This window comes from Mycteria americana, unplaced genomic scaffold (assembly GCF_035582795.1).
Source record: "Mycteria americana isolate JAX WOST 10 ecotype Jacksonville Zoo and Gardens unplaced genomic scaffold, USCA_MyAme_1.0 Scaffold_46, whole genome shotgun sequence".
Lineage (NCBI taxonomy): Eukaryota > Metazoa > Chordata > Aves > Ciconiiformes > Ciconiidae > Mycteria > Mycteria americana.
This window is the reverse complement of record NW_027445633.1, coordinates 451,215-466,237: the sequence shown is the minus strand read 5'-3', so window position 1 is coordinate 466,237 and position 15,023 is coordinate 451,215. Positions and strand designations below refer to the sequence as shown.

The following is a 15,023-nucleotide window of genomic DNA, read 5'->3' as shown; positions in this document are numbered from 1 at the left end:
GCTCTTCTCTTTCCGCTTCCACATTCTCTTTCTGATCCCTTGCGTTGGTGTAAGGCCTGAATGCTCTGGCAGCTTGGTCACAGCCGTGCTGCGTGGCAGTCCTGTGACCGCAGGCAGGGACAGGCAATGGGCACTTCTGTGACACTTCTGGCCTCCATAACAGTGTTTCCATAAAGAAAGGTGATCTCCTGAGTACAGTGCCTGAAGGCTTAGGTCTTCTTTCAAAGTTGCTGTCAAGAACAAGCTCAAGAAAGTGCCCTGTTGAGGAAAACACCAGTGAACAGCTAAAGTGTGTGAGTGTGCAGGGTGGGGGCACGCAGCAGTGTCCCTTGCACAGCCAGGCCTCCAGGGACAGACTTGAAGGACCAGCAGAGCAGGGGCTGGTCTGTGACCTTGTTTGCTGGACACCCTGGGCAAGGTGCCCCAGGACAATCCTCACAGACCAGCCCCTTGCAACCACCATTCCCAGCACTGGCCTCTCACCCCAGCTCAGAGAGGTTGTTTGTCCATCCACGGAGGGACACCAAATGACTAGGTCAGAAGTCCATGTTTGCATTGTTCAGAGGAGACTTAAGCATGCACATGGTGTGCGTGTGGGGAGGTGAACCCGAGTGAGCACAAATGCCATCAGCCATTCCTAGAGGTGCCATGAAGGCCAGTGGGACAGACAGTGCCTCGAGGTCACTTCCCTTTGAGAGTAACGTCCCCTGGGAAACCAACCACCTGAATGCAGCACTGGGATGTGCTTCTGTGAACCGAGGTCCCTGTGTCCATTCCTCAAACCATGGGGCATCTCAGAGAGGTGCAGAGCAGGGCGATACACCGCAGGGCTGAGGTGCCTCCCAGCCTCTGGGAGTGGCAAGAGGAGGCCAGAGAGTCACCGTGCCTGCTGCAGTGCACTGCCTCCGCGTGTGCAAGGGAAGGACTCGTGCCTCTGAACACCCCTGTGTGCATGAGGAGTGCATGAGTTCAGCTGAGATGTGGACACCTGACAGGGCCCTGCCATTTCTGTGTGTGACTCCAGGAACAAACCCCACTGTCCCAGTGAGATTCATCTCACATGCCTTGGAACAGGTCATTGCAAATGCTCCTGTCTGCTCACGTCACCCTTTCTGGATTGTGCCCTCAAATGTGTCAGAGCAGTCAGAAAGGTTCTGGGGTCCTTGGAAAAGGCAGACATCAAACCTTTCTTCAAGAAGGGCAAGAAGGAGGATTGGGAGAATTACAGGCTGGTCAACCTCACCTCGGTTCCTGAGAGGTGATGGGCCAAATACTCCTGCAGCCATTTCCAGGTACTTGTAGGACAAGAAAGGGACTGCAGAAGCTGTATGGGTTGGGGAAAGAAGGGGATGTTTTGTACCTGGACCCTAGCAAGGTTTATGTCATGGTCTGCCATAGCCTCTTTACAGCCAGATTGGTGATATCTGGGCTGAAGGAATGGATGATGTAGTGGGTGGGAAGCTGGCTGGTGGATCAATCCCAAATGTCACCCGTGGTAGAGTCCTACTGGCGGCCACTTAACATTGGTATCCCTCAGTGCAAGCACTTGGGCCAACACTGCTGAATGTCTCCATTAACTGCCTGTACAATGTGACGGAGTGCCTTTCCAGCTCCTTTGTGGATGATGCCAAACTGGGCAGAGCCCTTGAGCGACCTCATCTGGTTAACGCTTCCTTGAGCAGGACAGCTGGACAGGATGATGTTCAGGGGTCTCTTCCAACCTGAGTTATTCTATGATTCAATGGATCTTTTCCTTGGAGAGCTTTCTGAAGGCAGAACAGACAGAGGAAGAAGGAAAAACAGAGAGGCAGAAGTAGAGATATAAAAGGCACCAATATAAATGCAGCAGTTCCTCTGACAAACATTTCTCACTCAAAGTGTTGGTACGAAATCTATGAGATAAATGTGATGAAACAAGCTTACTTTTATCTGCTCAGGTAATGGGCCACAAGGAGGATGATGGTTGGGTACGGTATCACGTGGTCAGTTGTGTCTCGGGAACTCATAATCCAGTAGGAAGCCAATGGCTGTGAAGGGGTCTGTGAGGTCACTTCTGCCTCTGGAGGTGATAGGCCAACAGCAGGAATGTGCCTGGGAAAGGGACTGTGAGGTCTCTTCTTGCTGAAACAGCTGATAGCTCAGCCCTTGACTCCTGGCGGGGGTATGTGCTTTTAAGCTTACATCTGCCAGGGTCTCTGGCAGGCCAGCAGAAGGCACCTGGTTGGCACATTGACTGGGAGATCCCCTCTGCCGAAGGACCTAGGCTCGCTCCAGGAAGGGGGCTTACATTTTGGTTGTCCTGTCTCTTCTGCCTGAGTACATGATGGGACAGCAGCAGGCACGCAGCTTGGTCGTGTCTATCCGAGAAGCTGAAAGGCTAGCAGCCTTGGGAGATGATGAGGTTACTTGTGTGTGGTCAGGTGACAGGCCAGCAGAAGGCTGATGGGTTGGGATGCCTGCTTGAAGGGTTGTTTCCCAGATGGTGGAGCTCTCCTTGGAGGCAGGAAACAGCAGGAGAGAGAAACCCTGCCACACAGTGCAGCTTGGATGGTGGAGATTGGGCATGAGAAGGAAGAAATGTCACTCAAAGGGTAGTGCAGTGGTACATGAAGTCCTCCAGAAGGAGTATGAGATCAGTCCATCTCTTTGTGTTTCAAGGAACAGAGTGTGAGGGTGGACAGATTTCAGTGAATGTATGGAAATGTCGGGGTGAGAGCAAAGTGAGGAAGCGAGATGGGTGTCTCCAGCCTGCAGGGCAAAAGAAGCAGCTGTGGGACAGCGTAGGACAACCTGTGGTGGAGATGGCAAAGAGTGCTGGCAAGGCTGGAAGTCATCAAGAGAACCCAAGTTTTTTCCCCTTGACTATGGCAATCGCCTGTGCCACCAAGGCCTATGAGGAGACTTGTTGTCCTAAGGCACTGGGGCCTCACTGCCTCCTTGCACAACCGCAGCAGGGCTGGGAACTGTCATAGCGTTGTCCTTCCCTCAGCACCACACACCCCACATCCCACTGTCCCAGGAAGAGCCCTGAGCACTGTGTGAAGGACAGGAGCTGCCTTCCCCGGGGCTGGGGGTCAGAGCTTGGCCTTTCTGCTTCATAGAACAAAGCCAGGGTTTTCTCAGCATCTCAGCTGCCTGCACAGTGCCTTTGCCTACCTGTCATCATGGCCTCCAGTTGTCTGCTCTAACGAGTCCCTGGGGAGGCTTTGTCAGTAATGGCCCTCAGTGGGGCTCATTAATGCTTCAAGGTACTTTGGGTTTGGCTTTTGGTGTTGACTCTTTGAGAGGTTTGTGCAATCTCCTCTCAGTACCTGAGGTTCCAGGACTCAGCACCAAATGCCCCATGGGGCTCATTAAACTAAAGCAAGCCCTAATGAGCCCTAATGTGCCTTCCTCTAATTTTCTTCAAGTCTTCAAGAGTTGTACAGATAATTTCGGCTGTTTCCTAATGTACTTATAGACAAAGATTTCATATAGCTTCTAATAAAAAGTTTTAATTGAAAAGTCTGTATTTTATTACTTTTCAGTTTAGAGACGAGGTGATGGCAGCATTCTCCAGTAGATCTTGATCCAGGGTCTCTCCTAAGGAGGTCTGGACTGGTAGGGGAAGCTGTCCCTTGAGGTCTGACACAGTATGGGCACCCTCCCACCTCACCTCCCCAACCCCACCATTTATCTCATTGCCCACCTGCATCTTTTCCTTACATCAGACTTCTCCAGTGAGGGCTGCAGCTGGATGGTACAGCTCCTTTGTGCCAACTCCCACCTGCTTTCCTTAGAGAACTGGCTGCACACAGGCACAGATTGTTTTTCCTATTGGCAAGCAAAGGAAAATAAACCATGATAAATTTTCTTCCACAATAAAGCACACCCTGCAACCACATGCTTACTACAGGCTGCCTCTAATGAGGTTGCCTTTCCACAAGGGATAGTCTTTTGAGAAATGTTGTAGGGAGGAAGATACAAAAAGTTAGAAATATAGACAGTTAAGGAGTTGGCTAGAGAGACAAATAGTCTACTTAATGCAGGGCAAGCTTTTAACTCCCTGCTGTCACAGCAGCAGCTGGATGGGTGACAGGAATGTGAATGAACAAAGAGTAAGGGGAGGAGAAAACTGGAGCGTAATGGAGAGTGCCTTTGTCTAGACAGTCTGCTGGAAAGATGACTTTAGAAATGGTCATTGTATCAAATATCACCATTTATATGGTCAAATATATGAAAGACTAGAGAAATTAAATACACCGTAGAGATATATAACAGGCAGAATAGCGGTAAAGAAGTTCCACTGGAAGATCAATATGTCTTTGTAATATCCCTTTTGAAATGTCACGGGATTGGTAGAGGTCTCTTGTGAGTGAGGACAAGCAAGTGTTGCACCCATCTTTGAAAGAGGCCAAAAGTGCAACCGCAGGCACCACAGGCTGTACAAGGTCACGTTGGTGAGGCGTGTGCCATCAATGAGAGTCTTCCTGGGTGAAATTTCTGGGAACCCAGATGAGATGAATGTGTCCAAGAACCATCAGCATGGACTTACCAAAGGTAAACCATGCCTCACCACCCTGATTGCTTCATGATGAAGGAACTGCATTTGTGCGTAAGGAGAGAAGAGTGGCCATAGTTCACCTCAGCTTAGGCAAGACTTTTGGCACGGTCTCCCTCAATATTCCCGTACCCAAGTTACGTCTGGATGGGCAGAAAAACAGATGGGTGAAAGACCAGTTGGGCTGAGATGAGGCTGAGGGAGAGATGATGAGGCTGAGAGAGCAGTGGTGAAGGGGTCATACCCTACCTGGAGGCCAGTGGGACGTACTGGGGCATCATGGGGCAGCACAAGGGACTTTTCCGGGCCCTTTGCAGTTTAACATCTGTATCCATGACCCGGAGGAGGCAACTCTCACCACATTTGCCAATGACTCTAAATGGGGAGGAACATTCCTGTGCCTTAGGGAAGCCGTTCAGGGGAGACATGACAGGCGGGAGGACTGTCCTGTCAGGAACTTCAGGGAATGGATGAAGGACAAAGGCCACGTGTACTGGTTTTGGCTGGGATAGAGTTAAATTACTTCATAGTAGCTTGTATGGGGCTGTGTTTTGGATTTGTGATGAGAACAGTGTTGATAACAGAGGGATGTTTTCGTTCCTGCTGAGCAGTGCTTACACAGCATCAAGGCCTTTTCTGGTTCTCACACTGCCCCACCAGCGAGTAGGCTGGGGGTGCACAAAAAGTTGTGAGGGGACACAGTTAGTACAGCTGACCCCAAGTGACGAAAGGGATACTCCAGACCATATGACATCATGCTCAGCAATAAAAGTGGGTGGGGGTAGAGGGTGGTGGTTGGCAGGGGGGCTGCTGCTTGGGGATTGGCTGGACATCAGTCGGTTGGTGGTGAGCAATTGTCTTCCTTTGCATCACTTGTTTTTCTTGGGTTTTCTTTTCCTCTCTCTTTTCCTGCTGTTACACTGCTGATTCTCTCCCCCATCCCACTGGGGGTGTAGAGGGGGAGTGAGCAAGCAACTCCATGGGTGATTATTTGCTGGCCGTGGTCAATCCACAACTAACTTCTAGCCCAGTGTCATCCTTTCTGGCCTTTCCTTTGACCCACACACACAAGCTCCCACCTAACCTGTTGCATGTCCCATAGAGGAGCTCCACATATCGGAGTAGCCCATTCATCACACAGGACATCCCCCCTCATTGTCTTCCCTGTCGGTCTCACCTAAATATGCTGTATCTCCATCCACCACAAAAGCCGTGGAAGCTGTCCTTCCCCATCTCAGCTCTTACTCCACTGCGGTTACAGGTTTCTGATGGCACACAGGGCTCCAGCTCCTCTTGTCTGTGCCCCAGGCTGTGGGCTTTGGTGCACATTTGGGCTGCAGCCCCTCAGCTGGGGCACCAGGGCCAAGGGCACACTTGTCACATGGGATTCTGGTACCAAGAGCCTGGGACCCCTTGTGTGAAAAGGCTTTGCTTCCCAGCAGAGGAGTGCTGGAGTGGATGGCAGGTGGCAAGACAATGATGAACGAGGTTCCCACAACGAGGGCAAAAGCTGCAGTCCCCAAGGCCAGAGAGAAACAGGCCTGGGCTGTGCAGTCCTGGCAGGAGAGGGGTTTGCTGTCCCAGGTGACTCTGCAGCACTGTGGGACCTGTGACAGAGGTAAAGCCGATCTCCAAGAAGGAAAAGCTGCTGCTAAGAAAGTCCCTGTGGGACTTTCTATCCAGCCAGACTGTGGATATCATGCTGGGGGCCAGCCGGCTAGCTAGCAGCTCTGCAGAGAAGGACCCTGGGGTCCTGGAGGAGAACTACAGAATCACAGAATGATGTAATGGTTCACGTTGGAAGGCACCTCTGGAGGTCGTCTGGTCTAACCTCCAGAAAAGTTGTTGACCTACTAAAGCAAGTCCAGAAAAGGGCCACAAAGCTGCTTTAAGGGACGGGAGAATCTTTTGTAGGAGGAAAGTCTGAGAGAGCTGGGACTGTTCAGCCTAGACAAGAAAAGGTTCGGGGGGGGGCTCTTATTAATGAGTGTAAATACCTGATGGGATGGGGCAAAGAAGACAAGGGAGCCAAGCTCTTCTCAGTAGTTCCCAGTGGCAAGACAAGGGGTGATGGACACAGCCATACACTCATGAAATTCCATCTGAACACAAGAAAGCACTTTTTGCCCGTTAGGGTGGTCAAACACTGGAAGATGTTTCCCAGAGAAGGTGTGGAGTCTCCATCCATGACAATATTTGCCTTGATTGCAAATACTGTGGGATCCCGTGGAGAGGACCCCTGCTGGAGCAGAGAAAAAATGTAAGGAGGAAGGAGCGGCAGAAATGTTAGGTACTGACCATAACCCCCCATTCCCAATCCCCCCTGCTCCTCTCCAGGTTTGGCTGGGTAGAAGAATTGGGAATGGAGGAACTTGAGCCTGGGAAAAAGGGGAGTGGGGGTTGGGGAATGGTCTTTAATATTTTTGTCATAGTTTCTCACCTTCCAAATGTATTTTAATTGGCAATAAATTAAACTGATCTTCCGCAAGTCAACTCTTCTTTGCCCACAAAGAGAAGCTGAGAGTGCTGGGATTATGAGAAATCCCTGAGAGCCAAACACTGGAGCAAGGACCCAGGCCAGTTGGTGACCTCTCAATCAATGGAGATTTTCAAAATTTGTTGAAGGAGGGCTGTGAGCACCTCACCTAGCTGGAGCTGTCTGAGAACGGGCTTGGCTGGCAGCCCAGCTGTGGCAAAAGCAATGGGACGTAGTGTGTGATGAGTCTCAGAGTGAAAGTAGCTTCCTTTTTGTTGATAATGGCAGTGGAGTTGGGTATCCCTGAGCCCCAGAGGAGGCCAGAGGTGACCATGCAGCAAAGGTCACTGCTCAGGACTGGAGTGAATGGCCAGAGGTGGAAATGGCCGGGGTGTGGGACCAGCCTGGGACAGTCATTCTGGGACAGCTTCCCCTGGGTTCCTGGGTCCCCCAGGGAACATGGCACAGATTGGGCTCCTCTCTTCTGCACCTTTGATGCTTCCTTCACCATGACACCTGCTCCTGTACTATGAGCACCCTGCTGTGTGCCCCCACCCTGCACACTCACACAGCTTAGCTCTACACTGGCGTTTTCCTCTGCTGGGCACTTTCTAACCAAGCCCAACCCCTCTTCCTAATTCCGCAATACAACACTCCAGGCTGGGCTGGCCCCATGGCAGTGCCCACCGCAGGGTGCTACAGAGCTCTGAGCACCCACAGCACAGCCCCAGCCCCTCTGAAGGGCACAGCAGCCCTTGGGGGGCAGAGGAGGGTCAGCCTCCCCATACGCCACAGGGCTGGAGCATGAGGAGACAGAGGCCAGTGTCTCCCTGTGTCCCCCTGCTCTTTTCTCCAGGAGATCCTTACTGGCCACTGCTGGCAGCCCCTCTGTGCCAGGCCCTCTCCCCAGCACAAGGCTCCTGCCCTGGGACTCCTCTGGCTGCTCCTGCTGCCCCAGTGACAGAGCAGCCTGTCCCAAGCTGCTGCATGCAGAAATAAGTTTCTCTGTGTCATCAGTTTCCCCCTGGAACTAGAGAGTTGTGCCTTTGCTCTTCTGCAGGGATCATCCATGCCTCTAGAGAGCCTTTCCCCAGGGGACTGTGTCTGTGCTGGCCTGATCGCATGCTTCTGTCTCCTTCCCATGCTCCCTGCAGGGCCCCAAGCTGGTGGTGCTGCTCTGCAGAGCCAGCAGGCTGTGGTGCATGAGAGCCATGGGGAGACAGTCCCAGGAAGATCCCTGCTGATCATCACCATCTCCAGGGGCACTGGCACCCACAAGGGAATGCTCAGTCCAGGTCTCCTTCCCTAATTCATCATCCCATGCCCTCCTTCCTTCAGCCCATGGAGAACCCAAGCACAGCAGCATGGCCTTACAGGGACAATTTCTTCAGTCCATTCCTGACCTCAGCTTTGGAAGAAGGGCCAGACCTCCAGACACCGGCACTGAGGAAACACCCTTTTATTAAAGTGATGTGACATGGGAGGGCAGCTGTGCCATTGTGCCAGACACATGTGCAAAGACCTCTGGTTCAGACAGAGTGGGTTCATGCCTCTGGAGAAGCAGAAGGGATGCAGACATTTCTGGGCAAATATGATCATCACAGATAAAATACTGAAAGCAGAGGAGGTTCCCCAGATATGCTGGATATCGCTGGTGAAGAGACGGAGGCAGCTTATTGCTGCTGAAAGACGACTGATTGAATCAGCTTCTTCAGTGCATCTTTGAGCTCCTGGTTCCTCATGCTGTAGATGAGGGGGTTCACTGCTGGAGGCACCACCGAGTACAGAACTGCCATCACCAGATCCAGGGATAGGGGGGAGATGGAGGGGGGCTTCAGGTAGGTGAAGATGGCAGTACTGAGAAACAGGGAGACCACAGCCAGATGAGGGAGGCACGTAGAAAAGGCTTTGTGCCGTCCCTGCTCAGAGGGGATCCTCAGCACGGCCCTGAAGATCTGCACATAGGACAGCACAATGAATATAAAACAGCCAAATGCAAAACAGAAAGAAAACACAATAAGCCCAACTTCCCTGAGGTAGGAACATGAGCAGGAGAGCTTGAGGATCTGAGGGATTTCACAGAAGAACTGGTCCAGGGCATTGCCTTGGCAGAGGGGTATGGAAAATTGGCCATGTGCAGCACAGCACTGAGAAACCCACTGCCCCAGGCAGCTGCTGCCATGTGGACACAAGCTCTGCTGCCCAGGAGGGTCCCGTAGTGCAGGGGTTTGCAGATGGCCAGATAACGATCGTATGCCATTACTGTGAGGAGAGAATACTCTGCTGTGATCAAGAAGAGGAAGAAAAAGACTTGGGCAGCACATCCTGTGTAGGAGATGGCCCTGGTGTCCCACAGGGAATTGGCCATGGATTTGGGGAGAGTGGTGGAGATGGAGCCCAGGTCAAGAACAGAGAGGTTGAGGAGGAAGAAGTACATGGGGGTGTGGAGGCGGTGGTCGCAGGCTACAGCAGTGATGATGAGGCCGTTGCCCAGGAGGGCAGCCAGGTAGATGCCCAGGAAGAGCCAGAAGTGCAAGAGCTGCAGCTGCCGTGTGTCTGTAAATGCCAGGAGGAGGAACTGGGTGATGGAGCTGCTGTTGGACATCTGCTACCTCTGGGTGTGGAGTACTGAACAAGGAGGAAAGGACAGTGACAAGTTAGGGGAGACTTCTCTGAGGGAAACCAAAGCCATTTCCATACTACGCACTCCCTGCCCCTTCTCCATTTCTATGAGACCTTCATTCAGCTCTGTGGCTGGAGCTGTGGGTGGTGCTGGCTGAGTGTGCCAGGAGGAGCAGGGCCTCTGCCTGCTGGCTGCCGTGGAGTCAGCCCTGCTCTGCAGCAGTGGGTTCATGGGAATGGTGTGGGCAGTCCTGGTGGTTGAATTTGTCAGATAAAACTGCTCCCAATGCAGAAGGGCTTGTCAGCATCTGCACTGCCATTGCTAAGAAACCACAATCGCAAAAGTGTTTGAGAGAGAGAGGGTTTTTCACAGCTCTCTCCCATCTCAGCTGGAGGTTTTCTGGGATTTCAGAAACCCTCATCATTTCTGCTGCACTCAGGGAGAGCAAAGGGAGCCCTGCGAGGCCAGAGGATTGCGTGTTGGTTAGTGCAGAGTGAGGGGAGCTGCTCTGTCCCTCTGTCTTGTTCCCAGCTGCCCTCTGCTTGTCCCTTTCTGAGACAGAGGGTAATCACACTCACATGTTAACCTGAAAAGACACCAGGCACTGCTGAGAGCAGAGAAATCCACTGCCGAGCACTATGTGTCTCACCTTTTCTCAAGGTCTCAGCACCCCACTTGTACCCAAGGACACACAGGGTTCATTTCAGCAACCCAGCAGCATTTCCTCCGTCATAGCATCTCTGTGCTTCTCCATGGGGCATTCAGGTAACGCCAAGATGCTATAGGACAGATTTGCATCCTGGAGGGCACCTCAGTGCTTGGAAAGACACCCCAAGGAGATACCCAAGGGTCCTAATGATGGTATCTCAGTAAGGGAGAGTCAGCTCATTCGCTGGGGAATGACACAGACTGCATTGCCCACAGCCCCACAGCTTAGAGGAGAGCTTGGACACTTCATTCCCATGGACTCACCTGCATGGGAGGAATCACAAGAGCAGTGGCAGTGCCTGACTCGGCTGCTGCAGCTCCCATCCCCAGAGAGCCTGACAGCAAGAACAAGAAAACAATCACAGACTGGTGGAGAAACAAGGAGAAATGCAGTGATGGTCTAGGTGAGAGAGGCAAGTGGAGAGGTAGCTGGGCACGCAGGAAAGCATTACCCTCACCCAGCTGTGCACAACACCTCCCAGACACCAACATTACTGGGCAGTTGCTCTCAGCCCTGTGCTCTGCAGAGGGACATGGGCACGTGGCTGGAGAGCTGCAGCACGGCTCTGCTGGAGATCTGGCTGCAGAGGAGGTGGTTCACGCCTCGGACCCCACAGCCCTGAGGGCAGAGGCTTTGCTGGCTGGGACAGGAGGCGAGGGGGCTTGCTCAGGGGAAGGGGTCTGCATTGGAGGGCATCATAGGGAGATTTCTGAATTCTCCCTCCCACAACATTTCTGGTTTTCATTTCCTCTCATTCCCTAATCATATCTTTGCTGCCTGGAGATTTTCCTCCTGGGAGGTGTTTCCCTGTCCCATGTCTTTCCCTGTCAGCACTCACAGATCCCATCCCAACCTCTGTGCACTCCCCCTGGCCCTACAGAAACCTGCCTTTTTGCAGGGCACTGGCTGCATGCATGGTCCTGTTTGTAGGTAGGAAAAGGGCAGGGAAGAAACACCCTGATGGGTGCAGCAGAGGTGAAGCTGGTGCTGTCCATAGGCAGAGGAGTGGCTGAAGGCACTCTAGGAGGTTTCTGGCAGACCTGCTGATCACTCAGAGTTACAGCTCAGGAGTCTCAGTGACTTCTTCAAACTTGAGAGGTCCCTTTTTCCAACTCCCCGTGCCCCCGAAATAGGAAATGAAAAACACAAAACCAGGAAAGCTCCTTGTTTTTAAGGAAATCCCTCCCTTGACCTTCCCCTTGAAAAGTCCCCTCAGAAATGCCCTGGGGGTGATCTGGAGCTGTGAGCAGCCCTGACCAACGCAGCACCCTCTTGACAGCAGAAGGACCCTCTCCTGCCAGCAGTTGCTTCTTCCACCCACAGCTTCTCCCCGCACTGCTGCTGGCAGCTCCCCAGGTAAGCTGAGAGCTGACCCTGGCAGGAGACAAAGGTCCTGCCCCAGCACACAGCCCCTGGGGTGCAGGGGCCCTGCTCTGAAGGACAGCCCTGGGCACCCCTGGGTGCACCCCCAGCTTCACACTCTGCAGCCATCCCCGGGTGAAGGCAGCCGACATGCCCCGTCCCTCTGATGGTGCAGCAGGGAAGCCCTGCTCCAAAGCCAGTCATTTTCTCTACACTGGGGAAACTGTGAGAGCCCTCCTGGCAGATCCCGTAGGCTGTGGGATGTGCCACCTTTAGGAGATCTTTCCAGGAGCTGCAGGTGCAATGCCCTGCAGGCAGAGACTTACCACGTAGAGGGCTGTGAAGATTATTCTGCAAGTGAGCTCTCCTCTGTCCTCCCACTCCCATCTGCCTTTAAACTCTCTCTTACTTCCCTCACCCCCCTCAGTGCCTGCAGGCAGTGCCCTCAGCCCTGCTGCCCTTTGCAGAGGAGCTGCTCCTGGGCAGAGCTGTCTCTCTGCAGCGCTGCCCGCTTGCCAGGAGCTCCCTCCATGCCAGGAGCCCAGCCCAGCTCAGCAGCAGAGGACCAGCCCAAGGCAGCACTTTCTCTGCCCCCTCTGGGCTCCCTCCAGGTGTCCCTGGGGCTGCAGGGGAACCTGCTGGGAAACAGGCTGAAGGCAGCACTCATGTTCCCTCCCTCACCTGGGGAGAGACACTTCTTTCCAGCAGAGTCATTTCTCCTCTCAGAGACAAAGTTCCATCTAAATATCACCTTTTTTGGTCTCATTGTTAGACAGGGCTCTCAGACAGTGGCAGGCAGGGATCTCCCTTACCCCTGCTGAGGGAAGGGATTCAGCTGAGTCCATGGAGCATCTCCTCCTGCGTTTCCATTCCTAGTATTTGAAGGAGACTCAGCTCCCTCCCATGCCTGCCACAAACCCACAGGAGGTGGGATTCCTCTGGCCTCTGTCCAGGAGTGCACAACATAGGCACCTGCATGGGAGCTCCTTCTCTCAGCTCCCTTGCTAATTAATGCAGATGGAGGGCAGCAGTGAGGTGTTCAGATGCAAATACCTGGTGACATTGGAGTTGCCAGTGGTGGTCCAAGATACCTGCAGGCAACTGCAAGCTCTAACGGAGAAGTTCATAGAGACAGGGCAACATCTCAGGGATCATACATGAGCCTGGTAGGAAATTCCTTTGGCCAAGTGAAATGACAGCTGCTGCCCAAATAAAGGCCAAAAGAACCTTTTCCCACTCAGTATGTTCATGGCAGTTTATAGAAGTGTTCATATGAACGACTGCAGTCATATCCCATAGGGAGAGCAGGACCCGGCACTGAGCCTTGTTGAACCTCATACAGTTGACCTCAGCCCATCGACCCAGCCTGTCCAGATCCCTCTGCAGAGCCTTCCTGCCCTCAGGCAGATCAACGCTCCCGCACAACTTGGTGTTGTCTGCAAACTTACTGAGGGTGCACTCAATGCCCTCATCCAGATCACTGATAAAGTTATTAAAGAGAACTGGCCCCAGTACTGAGCCCTGGGAACACCACTTGTGACCGGATGCCAACTGGATTTAACTCCAGTCACCACAACTCTTTGGGCCTGGCCATCCCGCCAGGTTGTTTTCCCAGAGAACCTCATGCTCCTCCAAGGCATGAGCAGCCAGTTTCTGCAGGAGAATGCTGTGGGAAACATGGTCAAAGGCAGACAACATCCACAGCCTTTCCCTCATCCACTAAGTGCATCACCTTTTTGTAGAAGGAGATCAAGTTAATTGAGTACAAGTCTATTTGTACTTTACAATTAAAAATAAATTGTATCCCCTCCCAGGTAGAAGCAAGTTTTCTGTTCTCCTCCGCCTGCAGCGGCACCATAAAGAACATATCTTTTACATCTCCTACCACCATCTGGGGGTGAGTGGCAGCTTGGAAGGTGGCAGTTGATGTACCAGTGTTTGGGACGGCAGCTGTAGGAGGAGCAGTGTTTGCATTTGACTTTCTGTAGTCTATAGTTAGGCACCATCTCCCATCTGCTTTTTAAATGGTCACACTGGGGAATTATATGGGGAGTGCGTTTGGGAGATAAGGTGTCTTTTTTCTAGGTCAGCTGTGACCTCCACAATACCCATCCCAGCAGCGGCAGAGAGAGGAGAGTGAGGGACATGGGTTATTGTTGAGTCAGGCAGCGTGGGGGCAGCTCACAGCAGTGAACTCTGCCAGTTCACTGACACCCATGGGGAGCTGCTCATTTTCACTCCGCTAACCAAGGACACTCCCGGCAGCCACAAGACCAAACACCACTGTCCAGTCCTTTCCAAACTCGTCCTTGTCATACCTCAAAGCCCAAACCATTTTCCTTCCCTGAAACTACTGCTAACTGGTGCCTTGATGTCCTTTTCTCCCCTGGCAATCACCAGTTTACTTTAGCTATGGGGAACATTTCACTTTGGCCTGTAAATCCTGTTATTTAACCCTTTCTTGGGCATGCTTAACATTAGTTCTTTGGGAATCCAAACTTGAAATTATTAACGTTTTATTTCCCGTGTCAATTGAAAATGTTACTAGTAATCTTTGACAGCCCATTGGGACATAGATAAGAGAGCCATCTGTGTTATCCCATTGATGAGCTTCCATCAGGGGGTTCATGAGATCAGGGAAAGTGTCTGGGGTTCTGGGGAGCCTGTCTTACTTGCCGGAGTACGTACTTACTTACTCTGCTGTCTGCATCAGCTTGGGATTGTCCTGCTGGTGTCGGTTCATCCCTCCCCATTTCGCGACGATGATTTACAGTGCTATGCACTAAGTCTGCCCAGGTCGGGATGGGTCAAAGCTGGGCTTGGCTGCCCTGACCCTCCTGAGCGTGATGTTGTATGTTTTGTCTTATTTCATCCCTCTTTGCAATGAGGTACGATTGTCAGGCAGCAGGGGCTCCCCTTAGCAGGGGTCTCATGGCTTGGGGCGTCTACACGGGCAGAGAGAGGGTAATTACCATGTGCACCCCTGTCATTCACAGCCTGCAGGCAGGCTGCTTTTGTAACGGCAGTAGAAAGCTCGCTTCATGATCGTATTGGCATAGCAGTGGCTCCCCTCTATCCCAAGGCTCTGTGCCCCTGCCCAATAAGCTACTCAGCGTGTAATGGAGTGTGGCTCAGCGTTAGGGGCTGCTCCCTCGTTCAAGAACACTCCTGGTCCCCCAAAGCCATCCGCTTTGCCTTGCTCTAACATCATATGCTCTCCTCCGGTTAAGGAGGCACAGCACAGATATTCAGTCTCGCTCTCGCCAGGCTTCTGCCCATATTTTTCATGCAGATTGGCCAGTTGAAGGGGGTC

General features: G+C 52.5%; 1 pseudogene; it reads right to left on the bottom strand.

Moving 5' to 3' along the window:
* Window positions 1–8,689: 8,689 nt before the first annotated feature.
* Window positions 8,690–9,621, bottom strand: LOC142403867 (olfactory receptor 14J1-like; annotated as a pseudogene).
* Window positions 9,622–15,023: the final 5,402 nt, after the last annotated feature.